Source organism: Onychostruthus taczanowskii, unplaced genomic scaffold (assembly GCF_017590055.1).
Source record: "Onychostruthus taczanowskii isolate IOZ18803 unplaced genomic scaffold, ASM1759005v1 scaffold15, whole genome shotgun sequence".
NCBI classification, from domain to species: Eukaryota; Metazoa; Chordata; class Aves; order Passeriformes; family Passeridae; genus Onychostruthus; species Onychostruthus taczanowskii.
The window spans coordinates 7744627-7759058 of NW_024498685.1; positions in this window are offsets into that span (position 1 = coordinate 7744627).

Consider the following 14432-nt stretch of genomic DNA (forward strand, 5'->3'; position numbering starts at 1 on the left):
ACATCTCTGATCTAAAAGCTCCATTACCTCTGCACGTAGCAATGAGCTGTCTTGTCCCTCAACTCCAACTACACAAAAACTTAATTTGTGTCCTCCAAAAAAGGAGGTGGGGAAGCTGGTGATGCTGATGGATCACAGGAATGTCAGAAATGCTTATGAGTTTTCCTGTGACAGAAGCATTAGATTTCTGCACTAACAAGGCAATTGATGAATCTTCTTGTTACTGCTGGTATGTGAGAGACATGGCATTGGGATACACATTACAGCAGAATCAGCCTCAGCTTTGGAAAACAGAATAGGACCACTGCCATGCAAAGTTGTTTTATTTTATTTTTTTTAAATAAACGTTTAATTATGGGGCTTACAGATTTCACACTTTAACTTGCAGTACAGGTACAGGAAAGTAACACAAAATTATTATGGATTTAGAAAGAAATCAAGACATCAAGCATTTATGCCAGATTAGCCGTTTAGTTGTTAATATTGTCTATCTTTAGCCCTTATTGTGTATCTTTAGCCTTGCTAAACAAAAAAAAAACCTCTTTGTATGAAGATCCAATGTAAACTGGAGATCTTACTCTATATGAACTGTTGTCACCAAGTGCATCTTCCACTATCCTTAAGGACCTTTCAGCCTTTTACAGGTATTTTTTTCTGATTAACTTTGAAATACAAAGCATCTTTACTGAGAGAAATTCTGTCCCTCATATTACAGATACCTTGAATCAATATCAGTCCAACATCCTCAGTCTTGTGTCAAACATAAAAAATCCCTATACAATATTAACAATATGCCAGTGCAATATTAACACTGGGTATTTTATAAATGTGGAGAATGAAAAGCTCTTAAAACATAAAATGAGACTCTTTGTATTCAGATGGTATAAGAGACATCTTTGATTACTAGATACTTGCATTGATCTGATTTGTATTTTAAATGAAATATAATGAACTGTACAGGATATGTAGAGCATAAAGTCACATGCCTGTAAAAAGCCTGTTGCATTTCCCGACTTAAAAAAACCCCAACGTCTGAAAACTTGATTACTTCATAAAAGCTGCAATATGATACAATAATAATAACTCAGTGTTATGTAAAGCTAAAATCTGCTGCCAAACCATGAAGGCTGCCAAGTTAACATTGACTTGCAGATAACCATTATCACGATGGAGAGCTTTTCCTGAACAAGAATGTATTCACCAAAAATGCAGTTTTCACAAATCAAAGCAGCCCTTAATTCACGTAAAATCTGGCAAACACATCTGAACATTTTTTTTCAGTGATGAAAATCCTTTGGCTTTATTAATCAAGTAGATGAAAAGCATTCAAGAGCATGACCCCACAGGGCAAAGGTTAAGTCATAAGTTGGGATATCTATTTTGCACTTTCTGTTCAAAATTCTCTTAAGAGGAGTTTTTGTCTTTTAGTTCTCCCTTACTAGGATGCTAGTAAAAGCAGGGAAAAGGAAGAATGATGAAAATTACCATCTGCTCCTATTTATCCAGATATATCAGTGTCTTTTTACTTTCATGAAAAGTAGCCAGAAATATTTTGCCAAAGACAGTTATGTTATGTGCCATTATTAAAATGTTTGAGTCTGATTCTACCTGAACCAATATAATACCTTATCTTGGCTGCCAAAACCAAAACACCATTTATTCACCTGTTTTTTTAGATTAGTACCTTTAGCAATGTATTTTCCAGGACTCTCTTCCTTTAGAAGAACCTGTGTTGCAGAACCCTGCTAGATCCAGAAAAATAGAAAGGGATTAAATACAGCAGGATGTAAAAATATCACTGCTGTGCAAGGACAGGAAGAAGAAACTATATTAATGATCAATAATTAAGAGAAATATCATAGAGCCTGGCTTTTACCAGAAATAACAGGCTGAAGGTGCTGAAGCCAACATATTCATTGCATAGAAGTGCAGATTTTTATCCCTTAGAAGCTTCACTTCCATATGTAATACCAAAAAACCACAGTCAGCATCTGAACTGCCTGGACCAGGTGATTGAATGGACCTTGACCAGCCACTTTGCTACAATCAGCATCCCTCAGTGCTCCTTCCTCAACTGCACTTAGCATTAATCCCACCTGATGCAGATTAGAGGGAGTTGAAACCCAGATTTAATACCACTCCCACCTAAAATATAAACCAAAGCAAATGATATTGATGTATTTCAGAGGCTTATAGAACACTCCAGATTCACTTAAGTAAATGTTCACTGAGAAATTACAGCAAGTAACAAAGGAGGGACCTAGATGGAAACCTGTTTTTCCAGAGTTATAGATACCTTATTCATTTCACTATTTTCTTTTCTTTCACAAGTTTCCTGTTTCAGACCTCTTAAGAAAAAGCTGTATTTGAGATGTCAAAAAATCTTCTTAAGAACCAGCAGTACTCTCTCTAGGGGTTGTTTTAGGCAATTATAGTTTTACAGTTTCCTCTTCACATTGGATAAGGATCTTGGATAGTGTCAGATATTTGGTATGTGGACACGATCTTGGCCCCCGGATATGAAGTTGCCATAGCTACTCGGGATGGTTTCTAAACATGACCAAATCCTCCACAGGATCCTTCCCAAGTTTCATGGTCTGCAAAGAGCTTCCCTTTAAAAAACAACAGTTTGCAAGACTGTGTGCGTAATACAGTTTTTCAGGTAGAGTTTGGCATTTTCTTTTGAAAATAAACATTTTTATAAATTATAAAATAGGGAAATGGTGAGAAAGAGATACCATAGACCAACTAAGAGAAAGCTTATCATCTAAGATTACAGGAAGAAGGTCCAATTATTTCATGCAAACTATACAACAAATTCTGGTTTGGTCACAGCAGTGTAGAACTGGAATAAATTATCAACATTGGAGAAGCTGAACTCAAATTAGAACAGTTGAGAGTAAAACCAGGCCTTTAGGTTTCATATTTTGTTCAGCTCTCCTATAATTTAAGAAGAATCATAAATCAGCAGCTCATAATCTCTGAAAATATATAGGAAACAAATTAATTTTTTTGTGGGCCTAAAAATATAACAATGGTTTAATTACCTTTAGATTCATCAAGGCAATAATCTTGAAGTATGGTCATACTTCAGAATACGGTTTTGTAATCTTTTTTAACACAGGAGAAGGAACATTTTCCAAACTATATTTCACCCTAGATACTCAGATTAGTCTCTGTTCTTTTCCAGTGCAAGAGGCAAGAGAAGAATAAGTCATGAACAGGGATTGTTGATTCCAAAGGTAACTACAGGGTATGTTCATAGCAGAGAAGACAAAAAAGGAAATTTAGTAAATGCTAAGTGGCTTAGAACAAGCTCTTCAGCAAGAACAACTGCCACAAAATACCACCACTGAAGTTATTACAACCCCCCACCAAAAAAAAACCCAAACCAAAACCACAAAAAAAAAAAAAAAAAAAAAAAAAAAAAAAAAAAGAAAGAAAGAAAACCAACTCATCTTAATAGGTTAGGTCTACTTTGAGTAAGAGGTTGGACCAGATGACCTCCAAAGTCCCTTGCAAGCTAAATCATTGCATGATTCTAAACAAACTGCACTTTTCTTGTAAACATATTTGTTCAAGAGACTAAAAGAGATTTAAAAATCAAGATTGATTGGATAGGTACTTATTATTACAGCAAAAATTACAAACAGTCACAAGTAGCAAAAATATTACTTCCTCAGAAACACAAAAAATAATTAACCTATCATTTGAGCATTCAAGTAAAGTCTGGTCAGAAAAAAATATAATGTATAACATTTTTGTCATTTTCCCTAAGCTTTCCCACTGATGGAACACAACCTTTTGGTCGCGTGTATCACTGCTTCTCTCTCAACCACAGCCCTCTTGTTGGATTCTAAAAGACCCAAGGAAATGATGCTGTTGAATACAAAATTTTATGAATGTACTAATGGAAAATGTTTCGCTGTATAACTTCTAGGAAATTTAGCCTTACTATGGGATCACTTATAAACTGGGCACTTAATTTTTATTGCCTTGTTGGTTAAGTTAATTACATTATGACTGCTAGCAATTTTTCATCAAAACAAGAGGTTGTTTTACCATATCTTTTACGTTTTCCTTCTCTAGAGTGCACTGGAAAGTATCACAAATGTAGACAGAGGACCATTGTTAAGCGGTGGCATTTGTGCTTGTAAGTTTAACCCAAAATAAATTTGCCATAAACCAACAATAAAACGGAATATAAGACTGACATTAAATAAGTGGATTTTGCCACGGTGAACTAGTGAAAAGAAGAATCTTAGAGGTTTATTGGGTGAAAAACAGGTAATATGTAAAGTTTATTGTATTGAGTCTCCTATTGCACATGTTACTTGACAGTGCTTTGGGGTTCCTGCAAACACAAACATGGTCAGACAGGCAACTAAACAAAAGTAACAACAAAATAGGCACAGAGACTCTGCTGATGCCAGTGTGTGTGTACAGACCCTGCTACCCGACCCAAAAATCCCACTGAGGTCTCTATCTTCATCCTATTCACTCTAACGACAAAGAGAATCCCTTGTTATTTCAAGGAAGATATTAGAGTCAAAATGGGCCATATTGCACTAATTTAAAGAATAACTACAAGAATTCTTCCTAGTGCAGTTAGAATATGCCCAAGGAGCTCTGCTGGTTTATGTGTCGGCACTTTCATGCTTGCATTTCTGTGCAGAGCTGTAACCCTGGCAGCTATTTTGGTATTCACCATGTCCATCTCTGTTTTCCCAGTGTTTTGATGTCAAGCTGTTTTTAGATCTGCTTGCAAGTCTCTGAATCAGCAGCACAAGAGAGTGAACTGCTTTCAGTGATTAAAGGCAAATATCACTAAACACTTTCAGGACATAATTACAGAGCATTTTCACTCCTCTGCTACTATTGGCTTAAAGGAGTTTGAGTTTCTGGTGATGGCTATCCTCTAACAGCTGGGGCCACTTTTGACCCAAACATATGGATCTGATCTATGTGGTACCACCATGGTCCTCAGTGATATTTGGTTAAGATGTTCTTCAAGATCAGGCCCAAAACATGAAGGAAAGGTTACTCAACTGTTATGAAATGTACAAGTGCCATTGTAGAACTATTTTCTGTTTTCTCTACTTTTATCATGACTTCATTGGTAGTGTTTCTATTTTTTTCCTCCTCTGAAAAGACCACAGTTTAAAGATCTCCCCCAAAGATATATTTCCTTCCAACGGGTTTATAGCTTGACATTTTTGGCTTTTATTCCCCTTGAAGTACACCTTTAAACATGAAAATATTTTTATGCTGTGTGCATCTTACAAGGAGCCACAGGTATTTCCTGAGACAAGGAAAGTGCAGAAACAACAAAAGTCTCTCTTCTCACCACAGTGTATATGCACCCTCACCCTTCTTTTTTTCTCTCTTTGTTAATCATCATCTACTTCAAAACATGGATTTAAAAGATCAGTCTGTCTTCAGATAAGGGCATCGTATCACTCAGTAATTGTAAGCCTGGGCCACGACACAAGATACTATAAAGACATCAGCTATAAAGACAGTTCTTCCCTCAAAAAGCTTACTGTAAGACATCACAGTTCGACACAACAGACCCAGAAAAAGAAAGAAAACTGAGACTTGTAGTGGTATTTGGCAAAAAAATCAGGTAAATTTTGTCTTGGACAATACCACCCTGTTAGGAGATCATGTAGTGTATGACTGTGTGAATGCTGCTCAGTTGTACTTGTTTATGCTGAGGGAAAACAAACAACTAACCCATGGAAGGTGTATTCCTGAATGAGAAGACGTGGTGCTGGGCAGGATATCACAGCAGCTCAGGATTCAGACTTGAACCCTGGAGCCCCCTAGATCTGGAGAAGGCAGCCTCTCTGATCTTCCAAAAGTGTAGTATTTTGAGGGCTTTTTCTGTATCTGTTCTCTCACTTAATCCTTTTTAAAGCCACTGCAAGATGGAACAAGTTCCAAAGAGGAGAACTTAACAGTTCTCCAAGATCCCACAGGTGTGGACTTGGCACATTTGGAGAAGAAGACTGTTTCTTCCTTCTGTGTCCCTCTTCCCACCCTTGCCTTGCCACACAGTCCCTCCATACTTTTGTAAAAATTAGATTTGAGCTTAGCTGTAACCAAACCCTACACTCCAGTAAGGCTCAGCTAAGAGACCTGATGAGGAAATGCTGCTGCTGAGAAACATCTGGGCTTTGTTTTATGCACCCAAAGAGTTAAAATTATTGTCAGAAATACCATAATGTATAAAAGCTGCAAACACCCAACTATAGTGTCAGACTGCCAAATTGTATAAATGTATTTGTCTCTTATTTGTAAACGTTATTTGAACAGAAATGGCACATTGTAACAACCTAACAAGAAGCAGTCTTTCTGATGACGTTTGAGACTTCTTTGCTCCACTGTATGGAAATATTTAAGACTTAAAAGATTTATATTACAAAATAGCATTTTAAATGACTCAGTCCTGTTCCCAGTAAAGTCAAAGAGGGACTTTTGATGAAAGCGGCATAAAGGCCAAGATGAATTTAACATGATTTTTTTTCTGTTTTGTTCCAAGAGTCAAGAAGTCTCTCCAAGAAGTCTACTCCTTAAAAAAAAAAAAAAAAAGAGAAGAAAAAAAAATCAAGCAAGTTATCAAGCATCCATCACTGCCATGGCCAGACATGAACATCCATCAAGACCTCTGAATGTCAGAGTTCCACCATGCTCAGTATGCTGGGCACAGAGAAACACTGTGTATTTCCAGGTTTAGGATTGGAAAGCATCCGTTGCCTTTTAAAATATTTCCTCACAATATCCAACACACCGTCCCATTTGGTCTGAGACAAAGATTCTCACCTTATGCACACACTTCAAAGATAAAAATCAACACTAGCAAGTAAGTAATACAGTGATTCTTTAAAGGGATTAGAGTTTGAGTAAAGTCAGAAACCTTTGTTTTCTTTTTTTATGATTGACAGATGCTAAATTAAATTATATAAATGAAAAAACAGGCCCATAAATTTTTATATCCATATTTCAATTTAAATAGCACAAGGACAAACATTTATCTTCAGCTGAGTTTTCCCACCAGCCTCCAGAATGAAAATGTCTTTCTTTGTTGGTTTTTATGTTTTATGCTCAGATTTTTTTAATAATTATTTGGATCATGCATTTTCCATTTCTGTTGATCCTCAGATGTGAATAGCAAAATCTCATCTAGGTTCTTGATAAAGGTTTATAGGAAATGTGGAAATGACATATCCTAATATTTAGATTATTCTTTCTTCTTCTCTTTCTTATTATTTCTCCTCATTTTTAGTAATTTATTTAGAATTATAAGCTCTCTTGGAGACCTTACACTGTGCATATGTGGGTTGGGACACCCTTCACTAGTCCAGGTTGCTCTAAGTCCTGTCCCACCTGGCTTTGAACACTTCCAGGGATGGAGCAGCCACAACTTCTCTGGGCAGCCTGTGCCAGGGCCTCACCACAGTTTCCCCTCTGGTGCCATGCTTTGCTGTTCTGCTTGAAGAGCCCTAAGCGACCCTTTAAGCTTAAACATAGCCAGACAAGTTTCATCCCAGAGGTTTATGAGGGACAGCACTGTAATGTCATGCAAACATCATCCAGTGACTTCATGAGGATCAAGTTAGCAGAGACAGAGGAATGCTGTACATCACCTGAGTGCAGTAGGGTGAAGGCCTGCAAGAGCGGGGAAAGGATACTACAAGGACAGGAAAAAAAACCTTAAAAACCCAAACCAGAACAAACCAACACGCATTTTATAAGGAAAAAAAAAAAAAAAAGTTGGAATCCAGCTGTATATTTTAAAAGGGAAAGGTTAGAAAAACATTCAGGGAGAGTGCCCAAAAAGTTAATTTCCAGCAGCACTTGAGGCAGCAAAGCCTGGGAAGGCTCCTGGCGCCCTCTGGTGTGAGGCGGCAGCAGGAGTGGAAATTTCCTCTGGAAAACACCTTTGTTCTAAAGTTCAGGCAGATAAAATGACTCTTAAGCGTCCCGAAGGGAAGAGGGGTAATTTGATCCCCCAAGCGAAGCGTGGCTTGGGGCGCAGCTTAGTTTTGGGGTGACGGGGAGGAAAGGAGAGAGGTTGCTTTCTATTTTTATTATTATTTTTACTTGGTTTTCATTTCTCCTCCGGAGTCTCAAGTTGGGCCGACTGCAATATGAAGAAAGGAGCCCTGAAAGCCGGTGAATGAAAACCTCGCAGGATCCTCGGAATAATGGTTGCAGCATGACAAACTTTTTTTAAAAAACAGCAAAACCTCCCAAACCATGCATGCCTGTTTCCCTCCCGTCTGGAGTTTCCAAGGGAGGGATAGCCTAAACGAGCACGGAGGAGAAATGTCTTCTTCAACACGACTTAAATACTAAAAGGGGAAAGCCTTCGAGGAAAAATAAAAATAATTTAAAAAAACCAAAAAAACCAACAAAAAAAAAACCCAAAACAAAACAAAACAAACAACAACAACAACAAAAAACCAAACAAAAAACCCCCCCAAACAACAAAACAGAAAAGGCATTCTTGACTTCAAGCATCTCTCCCTTAAAATTGAAGGATGCTCCCTAACCCAAATCGACACCCTTAATTTAATTGCCAAGAGAATTCACATTTTTTAACATATTTTTTTACATTTTTACAATCATTAACAGTGATAATAGCGTCTTGTGATAAACAAATGCACTAAAGCCCACTTCTAAATGCAAATGGAGCGACAGAGCAAACCGGTAGAGCAAACATCAGGGTTCTTCCTTTAGGTACCTGCTGAGGAAATATACTCTGCTTTTAACCCCTAAAATTAAAAGGGGGGTGGGGCGCGATGTTTATGCTGATTGGACACAAATACACAGAGCTTTCCAGCTCATCTTTACCAGCTGTTTTTCCTTCATTCCTAACATCTTCCAGCAAATGTATCTTCCAACCTCTCCCAGGAGACATGATTTTGGCAGGAGCCGCTTTTTGACAGGGGGTGGTGGCGCAGTCCGGCCGCGGTGGGGCCCCCGCTGCAGGTCCGGCCCCGAGGGGTGTCCAGGTGGGAGAAGGTCCCTGTCGCAGGGATGGTGACAGGGGTTTCAGCTGGCCTTGCACTGCAGCTCTTCCTCTCGGCACCCTTTCCATGCGGGCAGCAGGCGTTGGGCGTCTGCCTCAGCCAAGGACAAATTTACCTTAAAAACAAATCATAGGTTTGGTTTATGGATTTTTTTTCTTAATTTCTTTAAAAAAATTTTTTTTGTTCGTTTGTTTTTGTGTGTTTATTTGGTGGGGATTTTTTTCTCTTTTAGAAAGGAAGTTTTTTATGCAAGTGCTTTCACGTCCTGATCTGACAACGCTTGACAAAGTTCGGGGATATTAGCGGCAAGTCCCTGACTGCCGCTCTGCTTTTTGCATACCAACGAAACACACTTCCTTGGGATAAAAAACCGCTAAACTAAACATAATTTATTTAGTAAAACCCAGCAGATTTCTGTCAAGATGCAGGCAAGGCTCGGCACTATCTTGGTTTGTAGGTATACACGCGTGGTGCTCTTCCACCCCAAGCTTCCCATCGAAGTGCTACGAAAGAGAAAAGATACTAGTATTTTAAATTTTTTTTTTAATTAAAATTTAATTTTACAGGCAGCGATAAGTCAAAGCAAACTGTAGAAGAATTCTTGTAGGAAGGGTCATGCGCGGGCGGATTTGTCCTATTAATAGGACACAGGAAGAGCCGGGAGAGCAAACGCCTGCCCTGAGCACAGCGTGGGATGTTATTTGAGGTAATAGATTGAGAGCAGACACGAAATCACTACTTTGTGGAGGTTCAAACGAGTCGTTATTTCGTGTTAAATAACATCTTAGAAGACGCTCCCCCGGTTTTTCTGCTGGAAGGATGCGGGATCATTTGGAAGCATTTAAAATGGGAGCAAAAAAACCTGTATCCAGACGACAGCTCCCCGTGGGAAGCTAATCAACATCACAGACAGTAAACATTCTACTATTAAGGGCTACTTTACCGCAATTGGTTTTAAATCATAAACATATAAATACAGGAAATAATTCTGAGACCACATCGGAGTTTACCTGGAAATGACAGAGTATTCCCGAAACTGTCAGTACCTTTCAGGGAAGCCTATTGATGCTGAAGGACTGATAGTGGGCAGAAAAAAAAAGGAAAAAAAAAACCCCACCCCAAACAAAAACCCGAAACAAACTAATAAAAAAACACACACACAAAACAAACAAACAAACAAACAAAACCCAGGACACCCCCCGAGCCCCAATGTCGCCGCGCTTAGGAGGAAATGTACAATACATTCCTAAAAATCCCGCTCGCTTAATTGTTACTATTGTAGTTAAAATATTGGCTGACACGGCATTAAAGATCTCAGTAAGTTACAGGCGATCTCAGAGGTTACAACGTACGGAACATTTAAAACGTGACCCTGCCAGTTTAAGAATTAAGCATTTTAGGTAAAAAAGACTCTGATAGCTATTAATTTTCCCTAATTAGGAATTAAAGGGGTTTTAAAAGAATTTTTTTACAACAGAGACTTCACAAAACAAGATTTCAGTGTTTTTGCTTGTATTGACCTTCCTCTTCACAAGCAGTAAAAAATGTAGAGTTCAGGAGGTGCTGGATTTTTTTGGCTGGTTGTATTGTATTTTATTATTTTATTTTATGTTGAGCTTTTATTGTTGTTTGTTTGTTTTTCAGTATCCACTTCGTATCCATGTTTATTACATCAGTCCATTACTAAAAATTTCCAGAAGAAAAAAAAAAAAAGAAAACAAAAACAAGCCCAAAACTACGGAGGCGACGTGTAGGGCCTTGCTGTACCTTTTTAATTAACGGAAAGACAAAATTTCTCTTGACTTAGGGTGGAAAGGAACGAGGCCCTATGAGAATCACTACAGGAGTCAGGTGTATCTTCCTTTGTATCCTCAGTCTTGAGAGACGAGCGGGACAATGCCGCACACCCGCCCCGGCGGCTGCAGCATCCCGGGGCAGGGCTGCTCCGGCCCCCGCGGCACGGAGCCGCTCCCAAAACCCTTCGGGATCCCTGCCCACGTCCCCAGCCATCCCTGCCTTTGCAGAGGGAGGGCACACGAGTGGCAGGCGGCAGCTGCCCTGCTCGAGCGGCACCGCAGGATCGGCGCGGCAGCTCCCGGGAGCCAGAACCAAGCCAGGGGCTTTGCAAATATTCCCTTCCAAAGCGCCGAGAAAAGCGATTACACTGAACTATCAAGTCTGATTCCATTCACTCTTCAAAAAAATTACTTTTCTAATAATCCATTAAGTACGCAGAGAAAAGGGATTACACTAAATTATCAAGTACCCCGCAATATTCTGATTCCATTCACTCTTCAAAAAAATTACTTTTCTAATAATCCATTAAGTGCTTTAATGATCAGTGTTACTTATTCACCAGTGCTCCGTGAAATTTATTATTTATTTGAAAATTCTTTGCGATTTCCAGTTGCTCTCCACATAACATGCACTACTCGAAAAAAAGCAAGAGGGCTCTCAAACAGGAAAATGCAGAGTTAGCCCCTCATTTTGCAAGACGGAGACGCCACTGGGCTCCTAGTTTCATTTTTAATACAAAAAAAAAATTATTTTCCTCCTTGCTAAGCGCTTACTATTCCCGTGGATCTCCCTGCCAGGTGCTGGTGCCGAAGCCTTAGGAGAAAACGGGCTACCTTTTGACACAGGCCTTACTATGGATTCAAACAGCCTCACTTGAAGCGCCCACATTAACAAGAAATAAACCCTACGAATGTCGTTTCAATCCCAAATTCACTGTAACACACTCAAAGGATGCCGTAAACAATGTGAGCACTACAGAAACATTGTGCGAAACGGGACAAACCCCCCCCCCCCAAAAAAAAACAAATATTTTAAAACGGGGTCTCATAACCGAATAATACTTTTAGGGTATGTGACAGCCTCTCTCTGGAGCAGGACCTGCGGGCTCGTCCGCTCCCTGAGGAAGCAGAGGCAGCGCGCTCCGCGCCGCGGACAGCGCAGCGTTACTCGGGCAGTAAATGCCGCCGCCCCGGCACCCACCCGCGGGGAATGCTCAGCACAAGAGCCGCCGGCTGAGAACCAGAACCGCCGGGAGGGAGAGCCGAGGGTGGCCCCGACTCCCACCAGCTATTTTTATCCGCGTCCGGCCTTTCCGTCCCATCAGATATTCGCTGCGAGGCGGGGCGATAGAAAAGCACCCTCAGAAGTCAGGCGGGCTCGCAGGGACACACGGAGCCCGCCGCCGGGAGCGAGGAGCCCGCGGCAGGGCTGTGACACCGGGCCGCACGCTGCCTTCCCTGACCGGTAAATTAGCAACAGAAAGGGTTAACTACCTAAACCCAAATTATTGCAGAGATCTCCGTAAAGCAAAGAAAGAAAATTTAAAAGTAACAAAAATACACCCCCAAATACCAGCTTAGGACAGGCGGGCAGCAGCACAGCACTGCTGGCTCCCGGAGACTTCGAGCTGCTGCTTGGATTACCCTCCGCGATGCTCCAACCACGGAGGGAAGGAACCTTCCTTTCTTTTTCCTTGTTGGTTTGGTTCTTTTGTTGGTTTAGTTTTTTAGTTTGTTTTTTTGTTCATTTGATTGTTTTCCCCCTTCAATGTCTCTTTTCTGTATGAAGCAGCATCCCCGTCCCTGTGCACTAGGCCTTGTAGAACCTCACAAAACAGTTTAATAAACGGTAAACCCGGGATTGAGATATTCTGATTGGCATTTAGTTTTTACACATACAAAATATATAAAGTACATATTATGTATTTATATGCACATAAATAAATACCTATCTAAGCTTCCCCCGGCCTTTTTCAATATATGGGGAAAAACTCAGACTCGAGGTAATGCAAAGTCAGTAACACGAGCAGCTTTTCTCCGGCTCTGTCTCACAGGCTTTGTCTCTATGTCTGCGTCAGACAGCGCTCAGTCTAAACCAACCGGATTAATCAGGACGATCCCCGGGTGATCCTGAGCAGCGTGACAAACCGCAGTGCTAAAATATGCCCGTGCCACTCTCTGCAGACACCCGGGATTGTTTTACAGTGGCACATCCCCGGTTACCCCTCTGCTCCTGACTGCCGGCCGCGGCGCTGGCTGCGGGAATTAAAATCCACCATCGCACCCGGGGAAAGTTTTAAATCCCAGGATTCACTGTCCTCTTCACCAACAGTAAAAAATGTTAAAATCGTGACACGGGGCAACGCTTTTTTTTAAAGTTATTTTTAAATAATGATTTTTTAAATTAAAAAACGTAGTGTTCAAGAGTAGCGATAAACTCATGTGTAATCGTGACACGGGCGCAATGCAACTATTTTTAAACAATCGGTATGGGCTTCTTAAAAGGCTTTGTATGATTTCAGCAACCTTGTCTTTGGAATACACTTCGGGGCCCGGAATTTTACGTGCTCGGTTACTCGGGACGGAAAGGACAGACCGGGACGCTGTGGATGTTGTATTTAGGGGAATTTTTGTTAGACCCAAGGACAGGAGCCTCGGGGGGAGCAGGCGGTCCCTGCACACAGCACCACGCAGACCGTCTCGCCATTTTACACAGCCACCGCTCCTGCGCATTAAACGGGACAGCGGAGGACGGGGTGGGATCACATCCAGGAGTGGCACAAGCGTTAATCCGGGGCCGCGGAGGAGCCAAGAAACCCGCGGAGGGACATGCGAGCAGACGGAGCTGTGCGCCCACCGCGCCCCTTCAGCGCTGCTTCCAAAGAGCCCAAGAGTTTAAAAAAAAACACCCTGGTGATAACGGGAGAGGAGAGCCGCGAACTCTTCCAGTTTGTGTTTCCACGCACGGCCCTCCAAGCGAACACGCCTGTATCGCCGGCGAAGGGGCGACCGAAATGAAGATGTCTGAGGGCCGCCGGGTCCTGCCCCTCACGCCGGCGAGGGCTCTGCGCCTCGCCAGCCGAGGCCCCGCAGCCGGGCACCCGTCCCGCGCCCTCCCAGCCGTGCTGGCCCGCAGGGAAGGGCGGGCTGAGGGCGGCGGAGGCGGTGGCTGAGGACGGCTGTCTCCGGGGGGAGCCCAGAGAAAATGGAGGCAGGGGGGGATCGCGGCGCTGAGTGGTTGCATGGCAGCAGCGGGGCGGTCCGAGCTTCATGCTGAGGCGGGAGCGAATGAGCTTCCCCCGCCCTTCTGGGTTTAACCGGGACACGGCAGCGATACGCAGCCCGATTCTCCCTGGGCTCCGGACACGCCATGGCCCCTGACGGCTCGGCCCCTCAAGGCGGCCCTGGGGCTGTTCCAGAACGTTCCGAGTGCGCGGGCTCTGCCAGCCCGGCATGGCGGGCGGAGGCCGCCCCCTGCTGCCCTCACGCAGCGGTCACGGCCCTCAGGGACGCCGGGACAGTTAAAACACGTAAAAATTAGTAATTCTGTGGGGAAAACGTAATCTTTTAACGGTGGCTTGGCATCCTGCAGCATTTC